General features: G+C 43.5%; 1 pseudogene; it reads left to right on the top strand.

Annotated features, from left to right (window-relative positions):
* Positions 1-6463: 6463 nt before the first annotated feature.
* LOC137269994 (uncharacterized) lies at positions 6464-7304 on the top strand (annotated as a pseudogene).
* The last annotated feature ends 3034 nt before the right edge of the window (positions 7305-10338 follow it).

The raw sequence follows: 10338 nt of genomic DNA, 5'->3' as shown, positions 1-10338 counted from the left end.
GCCAGTAACCCCGATGCACGAGGGACACGGCAACAAGGACAACAGACCCAGAAGAGCCGAGTTGTCCGAATCGGCCAACCCCTGACTCAACGAAAAAAAACAGGCTGCCGAGACCCCGTGGGATCGGCTGCCGAAGCAGGGACACCCGATGCACTGAGCGGAACCGAGGCAGGCGGCAAAGCCGGTGCTCGAGAACCATCAGTTCGGTTGCCAGTAACCCCGATGCACGAGGGACACGGCAACAAGGACAACAGACCCAGAAGAGCCGAGTTGTCCGAATCGGCCAACCCCTGACTCAACGCAAAAAAAACAGGCTGCCGAGACCCCGTGGGATCGGCTGCCGAAGCAGGGACACCCGATGCACTGAGCGGAACCGTGGCAGGCGGCAAAGCCGGTGCTCGAGAACCCCCAGTTGGGTTGCCGGTGACCAACACACAATACGAGACCCGATGGACCGGCGCCAGCAAGCGGAACTGCACCCGAACCGGTGCTTGGTGCAGAACCCTTAGGGCCAGCGGGGAAAACGACACCAGAGCCGTAGCTTGGATCTGACATTCCTACAGAGACAGCACCCGTGCCTGAGCCTAAACCCAAGGCTTGGGTGCACCCTATTCTCTCTCAAACGACCCCCCACCGCCAAGATCAGAGGAACGGATGCCGAGCTCCTCTTTCTTATAGAGATCGGACATCCCGTGATCAGGAACCAGACTGCTGCTGCAAATGCTGGTGTGGGGTAGGGGGGTATGAGAAAAAGAGGGAAGAGGGAAAGAGGAGGGTATATCCCCCAACTTAGCCCGCTTGTCCGCAGAGGCGAAACCGTAACAATCAGAACCAAACTAATGGTAACTGAGGTACAGAAAACATACGCAATCGAACACACAATATGCAAAATATAAACGCACGGGCGATAATAAATTGCCAAAATACATTTAACCCAGCTAAAAACAAAGTATAAGCGGATAAATGCAAGAAACAAGTGTGCACACATAATTGTGTAATGCTATGAAAAAGACTAACAGTCTTAAAACCAACTTACCCATTTTGACTGAAACAAGAACAAATGGGTTAAGACATCTTAGCATGTAAAACATACTAATAAGAAACATGTAGGAATAAGTGAGACGCAAGCGAAACACTTCCCACACTAAAAAGAAGCCATAAAGGCCGCCATCTTGCCTGCCACATGACAGGAAGATAGGACCCGACCGGCAGAGTTACAACAATTTATGAATGAAAATTTCAGCCCAGAAATTCCAACTAACGCCCGTGCGAAAGAAAAGGAACCATACATACAGTAGGTGACTCTTTCTCACTCATAATTCCGTAGGTAGATAGCACAAACTATCTAAATGGACCACGCACGTCTTTCTAGTCGAACGACAGCATGAAAAGTGAGGTGCGAGGTAGACGGTCAGAGTTACCTGCTCTTGGCTGTAGGGGGCCTGGGGGGCCCTGTAAGGGTGGTCTCACAAGACAAAAAACGAGTTTTTTGTTTTGCAAATATTTTAATATCAAAAATAGTTACAACTGTCGTAGGGATTTTAAATGGACATAAAAATGCTTATATGTACCCCAAGGAGGACTTCTTCTGAAAAAGAATGTTTAGTTGTTCTTTAAGTGTATAAACTGATCACAATTTTCAGCTATGCATTTCTTTTTTTGAGTAGTATATTATCAACAGTCATAGCTAACAGACTAAAAAGAGTTCTTCCTATTCTTATAGATGAAGATCAGACTGGCCATATGGCTCGGATAATATACGAATGATATATGACTTATTACTTTATCTGAATCGAAAAATGTCCTGGGAATGTTGTTATTAGTAGATTTTGAAAAGGTATTTGAATCTGTACCATGGTCCTTTATAAACAAGACACTTAAATTTTATGGATCTGGTGTCAGTATTTCTAAGTGGATATCTTTCTATACAAGGATATCAAGTCTAGTCTTATTATAAATGGAAATATGTCAGCTGGCTGCAGACAATGAGATGCTCTATCGCCTTGTATTTTTTTCCTATCTGCCCTTATTAAGAAATATAAACATATATAAGGCATAAACATTAATGATATAGAGTACTTGATTGCACAATATGCAGACGGCACAGAATTTATTCTAGATGGCTCTAAAGGATCACTTGAAAATGTTATTGATACTTTAGACTTACAGTCATCCCTCGCAATAGTGCGCTTCGCGATACCGTGGATTCGGTTAAACCGCGGGGTAATCCGTGGCTCCCATAAAAAGACTGTACTGCGATCACATCCCTTCACGAAATCGAAAATAGCTCATCAACAAATCTGCTGCTACGCTCTTATAACTTACGTAAACTAGTGAAATTCAGTGCGGATGGCAACTGACAGTTCCGCCCGTACTCACCCTTCCAAAACATTAACTTATGAACTGTCACTCAAATTAATCACTAGTTATACTATCAATAATGTGTGTAAGGCATGAAAAACAATATATGACTTGCAATAGCTGCCGTTCCCGCATTCAGCCTCGGGAATCGAATGTGTGTCCACATCTGTTGAGGTCAGCGTAACAACATCGCCATATGTAAGCTATTTTCCATTCAACTGATCAATACTCAAGAAAAGTACAACGTACCTCAACTGGCCTCCGGAGTAAATGGAGCCGATGCCATGTAGCAGCTGGATAAAAATGTCCCCTCTGACACTTGACCGATACATGTATTCCGCCAGGTGTAATCCTTATGTCTGGTGTGGGTGGTTGGTAGTTGTCGTTTGATGCACCACCACCGGTTTTCAATTAAGTTGGTACAGGCACCGGTGGTGGGATCTGGTAATAAATAGAAACAAAAGTTAATGGAAATGGCACATTATTAGCAAATTATTTGCACGCATATACTTCATTGCATACACTTACCTTTAAAGTTCTCGGAGTGGTTTACTGTACTATAGGTATAACCCAGGTCAGACAGTCCGTTGTAAGCTTTCCAACAGTCCGTAACTATATGACTATCCCCCACTACTTTCCTACATATAACATCAAGTAGTGTCCGTTGGTCGCACGTCTCTACATGAACCAGAAAGAACTGTCTCGTCTCCCCACAAATACCACCCAAAACCCACTGACCTTCTACCATCCTACATCTATGATCCCAAATTTACTTTCATCAGTTTCTACCGTCAAGCCAGACCTACCAATTCTGTCCAAACCACTCTTTTCAACCAACACAGACCATACCTCTCTACAATACATGAAATAGTCCGATACTGTTTCTCATGAGGTTTCTAGGACTTTCCCATCACCATCACCATCACAATCAATATTCGTTTCTCTGATTGTGTCTGCATATGACATTTTATGAGCAAAGTAGTAGGTGAGCAAAACGGTTTTTCTCAGTGACAAATTGGACCCAGAAAACCATGTACCCCTCCGTGCTGGAACTTGATTTTTGTTACTTTTTTTACATACCTTGCAGTTACACTGGAAGCGATAGTCAGGAACCTTACCCTTGCGATTAACTGTATAAGTGCGAGTTAGTACTTGGTGACAGATAGGACAAGTAGCTTGGGTTGGTAACACCCTGTACCCCTGGCAAAAAGAAACAGTGCTCTCGGTGCAACCAACATGTGAAGGTAGACAGAAAAGATTCGTGGGAGGGGGGTGTTTAGCATTGTCCAGAACGTGTAACAACCCAAGGTGCTGGATGAGGTGCTGGGGAGACATTACGAAGGGGTGTAGGGTGAGACACTGCAGTGACAGCTGAAGGTATGGGAGAGCGTGGAGTGAGTGAGTTTAGTTTCTCGCCGCACTCAGCAATATTCCAGCTATATGGCGGCGGTCTGTAAATAATCGAGTCTGGACCAGACAATCCAGTGACCAACAACATGAGCATCGATCTGCACAATTGGGAACCGATGACATGTGTCAAACAAGTCAGCGAGTCTGACCGCCTGATCCCGTTAGTCGCCTCTTATGACAAGCATAGTCGCTTTTGATGGCAAGCATGGGTTGCTGAAGGCCTATTCTACCCTGGGACCTTCACAGGTGGAGAGCGTGGAGGTGAGACAGACTGGAAAGGGTCTGCAGGAGTTACACTGCACTTACGGGGGCTTTTCGTTTCAGATGGTTTAGCAAACGGGACTTTTAATAATGCGTTTAGGGCGTGCTTGAACAGTAGGAGACGACATACTAGGATTTGGAAGAGATACAGGAGCAGTGTTCGAAATATTACTGCTGGTGTTAATATTTTGAGCAAGTGAAAAAGATACACCTATGCTGGACACTGAACAATTGCCGGGCTGAAAGTCACTTGTTCGTTGATGGGTTGACTGACGCTTGATGAACCCGGTAAGTCCTCGTTCAAGTCGTCAGTCGCTCTCTGACCTGGGTCGATGTCATCATCCGATAAGGGAGGAAAGAAATCCAACAGTGGATCTGGTGAAGAAGGGGGCTCACGATCTCGTACTACGTTGGGGGAATATCTAAACTAGAGGATGACGACATGACTTCTAATTTTTGTCTTTCTCTTACACCGGGAATGTGTACCACACCCAGCTATGGTCTCGCATGGGAATGACAACAACGTGTATATTTTACTCAAAAAGCATTAAATCATAGGACGTCATTACATACAAGCAACTCGTACCAAAATCATCATATGCACGGGAAAAGCACAACAGGTGATGTCTAGATCTCATTCAAATTTCGCACTCACCAACAGCGTACGACATCACATTTCCTTAACTACAATTAGTTGTTAAGTCAGTATTACCTCCATATGTCAACACGGTAATGGAAAAAAAAATTCACGGGGAACGGGGTTCGATCTCATGAACGCACCATCTTCATCTCATAGTGTGTGTCCACTGTTCCTCGGAGCCACTGAGACTTCTGAAATGAGATCGTCAATTAATACAATACAACACATGCAGAAGCCTACAAACTAGCATCTAAATACAATAAGTTCCGCTCTGTCGGTCACCAATCTCAGTAGAACTGAGGTAAGACGGAGGACTCTCGACCAGACGACCCGGGTTCAGTTCCCAGCAGTGACGTCGTTTCTTTCAGACTTAGTTAGATTCTTAGTGAAGTTAGTTTAGTTAGTTATGTAGTTCACTTGAATGCTTACACCACTAACATTGGATGTATGAAAGTAGTATGATAATTCACAGGAAGTTGCCAGTGACGAGAATATTACTCCCAAACTTCTAAACTCCCATTAAACCCTTTAACCCCCGAAAAATTTATACCAGCGCCCCTTTTTGAAATATTACATCAGGGAATAAATCCCTGGGACCGCATTTCTTACTGAAAAAAGAAGGGGGGTACGGGCGGAACTCTTTCCGTTTATCGTATATATCCATTGTGTTTCAGATGCTTAAAACATGCAGGGTTTTCTCCATAATAATCGTACTAACATCGTAGTAGTAACCTATGAAAGACAAGATATGCTATCAGTCGAGTTATGACGAGTACTTACAATGTTTGCTGTGATGCAACACACTGCGCTTTAGTGCGGTAAGACACAGTCATCCCAGGATGTATTGTGTCAGAAACCACATTTTATTTGATTAAATTCAGTCCCAATTTTATTTATTAAAACTGTTGACAGAAACAACGGAAACACCATGTGAGTATTACCTCATTCCATACACGTACAACTTCCGCTTACCTCATTTGTGAGGGTACGGTTTTCGTGCCTACCCCGATTGCACAAATTTCACATTATTCTTAGCAGTCACCAACAGATTACAGTCTCGTTATACATGGACTCCGAGACCCGCGTTATTGACTCACTGAAGTCTGTTTCAACAATTAAATGGGCAATTTTTTTTTTTAACGATCAAAGTTACAAGTATCGTGGGAAGTCAGCGCTGACTTGCCAAACTGTCTCCTACGTAAATTGTATCAAGACAGGTAACGGTCTGTGTTCATTGTTATGTTAAATATGTTTGCAGAAAACTCGGATTATATACTAGCCAGATAGCAATGTAAAATAATCTGTTACAATAACAGCCTAACACGTAAAATAATCTGATAATGGAATAGAAGTTCTTTGATGTAATATTATCGGATCGATTTTACCTGAATCACCGGTACATTGGACCAAAACGGGTAAATGAGGGTGCAGACTCCTACAGAGGCCTGTTTAAGTGTTCATTAATTTTCTCTTGTGAACAATGACTGTTGATTGGTGTATTGTGAGACTGTGTTGCTAACTCTTTCCCTGTGACTATTGTTAGTACCAATTATGTGTTATACCACGTCGTCATCAGATGATGAGGGTACAGTAGTTAAGTTTTCTATGCCCATTAACCGTGTGGCTGCCTCAATTGATCTCCCAGCATTGTCGCCAAGTTTCACTACTTTATCTGATCCAATTGTTAGGTCTCCTATTCGGGACAGGGAAGCATCGTTCATTGTGCCAACTTCTCAGAAAAAGTTAGATTGTTTTGAGGAATCCACTGTTGACACAACTGTTAATTTCAAAATGCCTTATGACAGAGAAGAGTGTGGTGCAACCAATATTAAGAAAGAGGGACAGTCCAGTTTCTTTTCACAATTTCATGGGGACAACCCTGACAGATTGGACAAAAGTGTTTGTACATTAGCTAATACCTTGGCCCTTAGTCACATAAATCTAGAGAAGTTTGATGGCAGTGAATCAGGGAAGGCCTGTGCTTGGTTGAAACGTTGTGAAAAGTTCACATCTTTGAACAATTATTCAGAGGGAAGCTTTCAGTATGTGGTTAGATGGAAAAGCTTTCAAGTGGTTTGAGGCAAAGGACTTTGATGATGCTTCTTGGGAGGAAGTAAAATCTGCCTTCCTTGCTAGGTACAAACATAATTCTGTGACAATTTATGATAGGTTAGATAGGTTGTACAGTAGGAAGCAGAAGGACTCCGAGAACTTTGAGGACTTCCTACAGCACATAGAACATGAGGCCAGAAGTCTTGATCGTCTTGATGATAATTTTGTCAAGGATGCTGTGATCAGGAATTCCAAGCCTCAGATAAAGCAGTTTATCTTGACTAGGCCTCACGATACAAAGGATGAGGTGCTTGAGAGTGCTAGGATGGCTGATGCTGCTTTTGGTGGCACATCACCCTCTTCAGATAAGCTTGTGGCTGTTATTGAGGACCTTAAGGGACAAATCCTTTCCTTGACATCGAGGGAAAATTCTCGTGACAGGAAAGACAATTCATATGGTCGGGGGTATAGAGACAATTCCTATGGCCGACGCAGTGCTTCTCCTCGACGAGTGACATTCCAGGGGCAAGCATTCCTCTTAGGATTGGCCAATTATGTGTTGTACAGGAGTTTCATGTAGTGTCAGCTTTATCTGTTGATGTATTGTTAGGTTTAGACTTTTTGAAGAGTCAGATTCACATTGTGGGATGGACTCGCAGAGGCAAAGTTCATTGCTTCTTGTTCAAATTCCAATGTTGTTACATGTATACGTGATGTCATGCTGTCACCTCATTCCGAGACCTTGTTACCTGTATATGTTGAAGATCCAGATATTGAATTAGGTGTTATTGAACCAACTGTTTCTGTTACAAATTCTTTAAGTGTGTTAGGTGCCAGGTGTTTCACTTTACCTGTCAACCAAATAGCATCCTTTAGAGTGATGAATGCTACTGACAGGGAGGGAGATCAGGGTGCCTTCCCAGGTAGAAATACGTATCATAGAGGAAGTTGATGTTAGTGACATGTATGGGGAAGCTGATACTGATGACTGCAGTCACACAATTCATGTGGATGCAAATGACATGTTGTCTGAACAGGTTGACTTGGACAGTCAGACTCATGTGTTAGGTGACAGTTCTTTTACGACTTGTGATAGTGTAGAGGATCAAGTGTCATGTCCTGAACCCGATATACACATGCGTTCTCAAGGTGCAGGCCTCAATGTTGATACTCAAGGTCATACGTCATCACAAATTAACACACCTGTTGATGTCCCATCGATGTGTGTCGGTGTTAGTACGAATGACACCTTGAGATTGTCAGGTGAGATGCACTCGATCGACTTACCTGTCGGTGGTGATGCACCAGAGTCATCGTATGAGTCTAATATGACCTCAAGTGTGTCACCAGGTGTATTTGATAGGGTCTCAGGTGAGTCACTATGTGTCATAGGTATGACTCCGGATGGGTCATCAAGTGACGCAGATATGACAAAGGGTGTGCCATCAGGTGACACTGGTAGGTGTACAGGTGAGGGCTCAGGTGAGTCCACAGGTACGCGTCCAGGTGTCACAGGTGGTTCTACAGGTGATTCAAATGAGTCAACACCACAGCTTTTGGTTCATCCACGTGAGTTGGATGAAGCCACTTTGACAGCAAGGGCAGGTGAATTGAAAATTTCTTTAGCTGATGCTGACATGACTGACAGTCAGAAGAGCGACTTTGAATTGTTTCTAGGGGAGAATAGAGATGTTTTTGCAGTTGACATGTCGGAGATAGGTAGAACACACCTGTTCTCACACAAGATCAATACTGGAAATCACGGTCCAGTATATCAGAGGGCATATCCATGCTCACCTGCAACCAAAGATGAGATCGATAGGAAGGTGGATCAATTACTTAAGTATGACACGATTGCTCCTACCTTTTCTCAGTGGAGCTCACCATGTTTGCTTGTTAAAAAGGCTGACAATACATTTAGGATGGTCATAGATTACCGCAGTGTGAATGCGTTGACCACTCCTCAGGTTTGGCCTTTACCTGTGATTGACGAGAGTTTAGCTTCATCAGGAAGTCAACAAGCTCAGGTGTATAGTTCCCTGGATCTTTTTAAGGGCTTTTGGCAGTTACCTGTTGACGAGGACAGCCAAGATGTCACCAGTTTCACGGTCCCGTCAGGTAAAAGCTATAAGTGGCTCGTTATGCCCATGGGTTTGGTTTCAGCACCTAGCTCATTTGCATATCTTATGTCGAACCTATTCTCTTCTATGGCATTCAAGTTCACCTTGGTGTACTTGGATGATATATTGGTGTATAGTAAGACATTTGAAGAACACTTGGTGCATCTGAAGGCAGTATTTGATAAGCTGAGGGAAGCGAATCTGAGACTGAAGCCTTCAAAATGCAGATTTGCTCTCAAGCAGGTAGCTTTCCTGGGACATGTGATAAGCAAAGAGGGTATCAAGACTGATCCTAAAAAGATAGAAGCTGTAAAATCCTTTCCTATGCCTAAGAATGTAGGCGAATTGAGAAGCTTCTTGGGTTTATGTGGATATTACAGAAAGTTTGTCAAGGACTATGCACACATAGTTGCTCCTCTGAACACACTACTTGGTAAGGACATACCATTTGTTTGGTCGGAGGAGGCTGATAAAGCTTTTCTGACCTTAAGAGAAGCACTGATATCTTCTCCTATTCTGGCTTTTCCAGACTTTAACAAACCCTTCATACTGTACACTGACAGGAGCGCTTTTGCAACTGGGTTTGTACTGGGTCAGCATGACTCTGAGGGCAGGGAGAGAGTGATAGCATATGGTGGCAAGAGCTTGAACAAGACGCAACCCAAGTACCACATCACAATGAAAGAATGCTTGGCGTTGGTGACAGGTGTTAAACACTTTCACCTGTATCTTGCCCCACATAAGTTTCAGGTTATCACTGATCATGTTGCTTTGAAATACCTGAAAGACATTAAGGACCCTACAGGTAAATTAGCCAGGTGGTCACTGCTGCTGACTCAGTATGACTATGGGGTGATCTACCGTCCTGGTGCAAAGCATGGGAATGCAGATGCCTTGAGCAGAAGGGAATATGATGCGTCTCCTATCAATGATTATGATGACATTGAGGATGAGAACTGGATATTGTCATTGTCTGATGATGATCATCATTATGAGACAGTGATCACAACAGTGTCATCAGTCTCTCCCATGACTGACATGGAGGAGAGGACAGGATTGACAGCGACTAAGTTGCGGAGCTTACAGTTGGCTGACGAGAAGTTCAAACGCATCATTGATTATCTGGAAAAAGACGTATTGCCAGATGATGATGACAAAGCAAGACGTGTGTTGTTGGAGGCTGATGACTTCCTCATGGAGGATGGTATTCTGTATCATCTCTATGCTCCAAGAGGAAAAGGTTCAAGAGAACTTCGCTATGTGAAACAACTTGCCGTGCCTCAGGAATTGTATGACACAATTCTGCACGCTTATCATGATGATATACTGGCATCCCACATGGGTGTGGAGAGATGCTATGCATTCATACGACAGAAGTATTTCTGGTATGGGATGTATGAAAGGATACGAGCTTGGGTAGCTTCATGTGTTGATTGCCAGTCAGCAAAGAGACACATACACGCAAAGCCTGCACCTTTCACAGCAAAAATAACC

Source organism: Haliotis asinina, unplaced genomic scaffold, assembly GCF_037392515.1.
Source record: "Haliotis asinina isolate JCU_RB_2024 unplaced genomic scaffold, JCU_Hal_asi_v2 scaffold_25, whole genome shotgun sequence".
NCBI classification, from domain to species: Eukaryota; Metazoa; Mollusca; class Gastropoda; order Lepetellida; family Haliotidae; genus Haliotis; species Haliotis asinina.
Note: the sequence above shows the minus strand (reverse complement) of the source record. Positions and strands in the feature narration are given on the sequence as shown.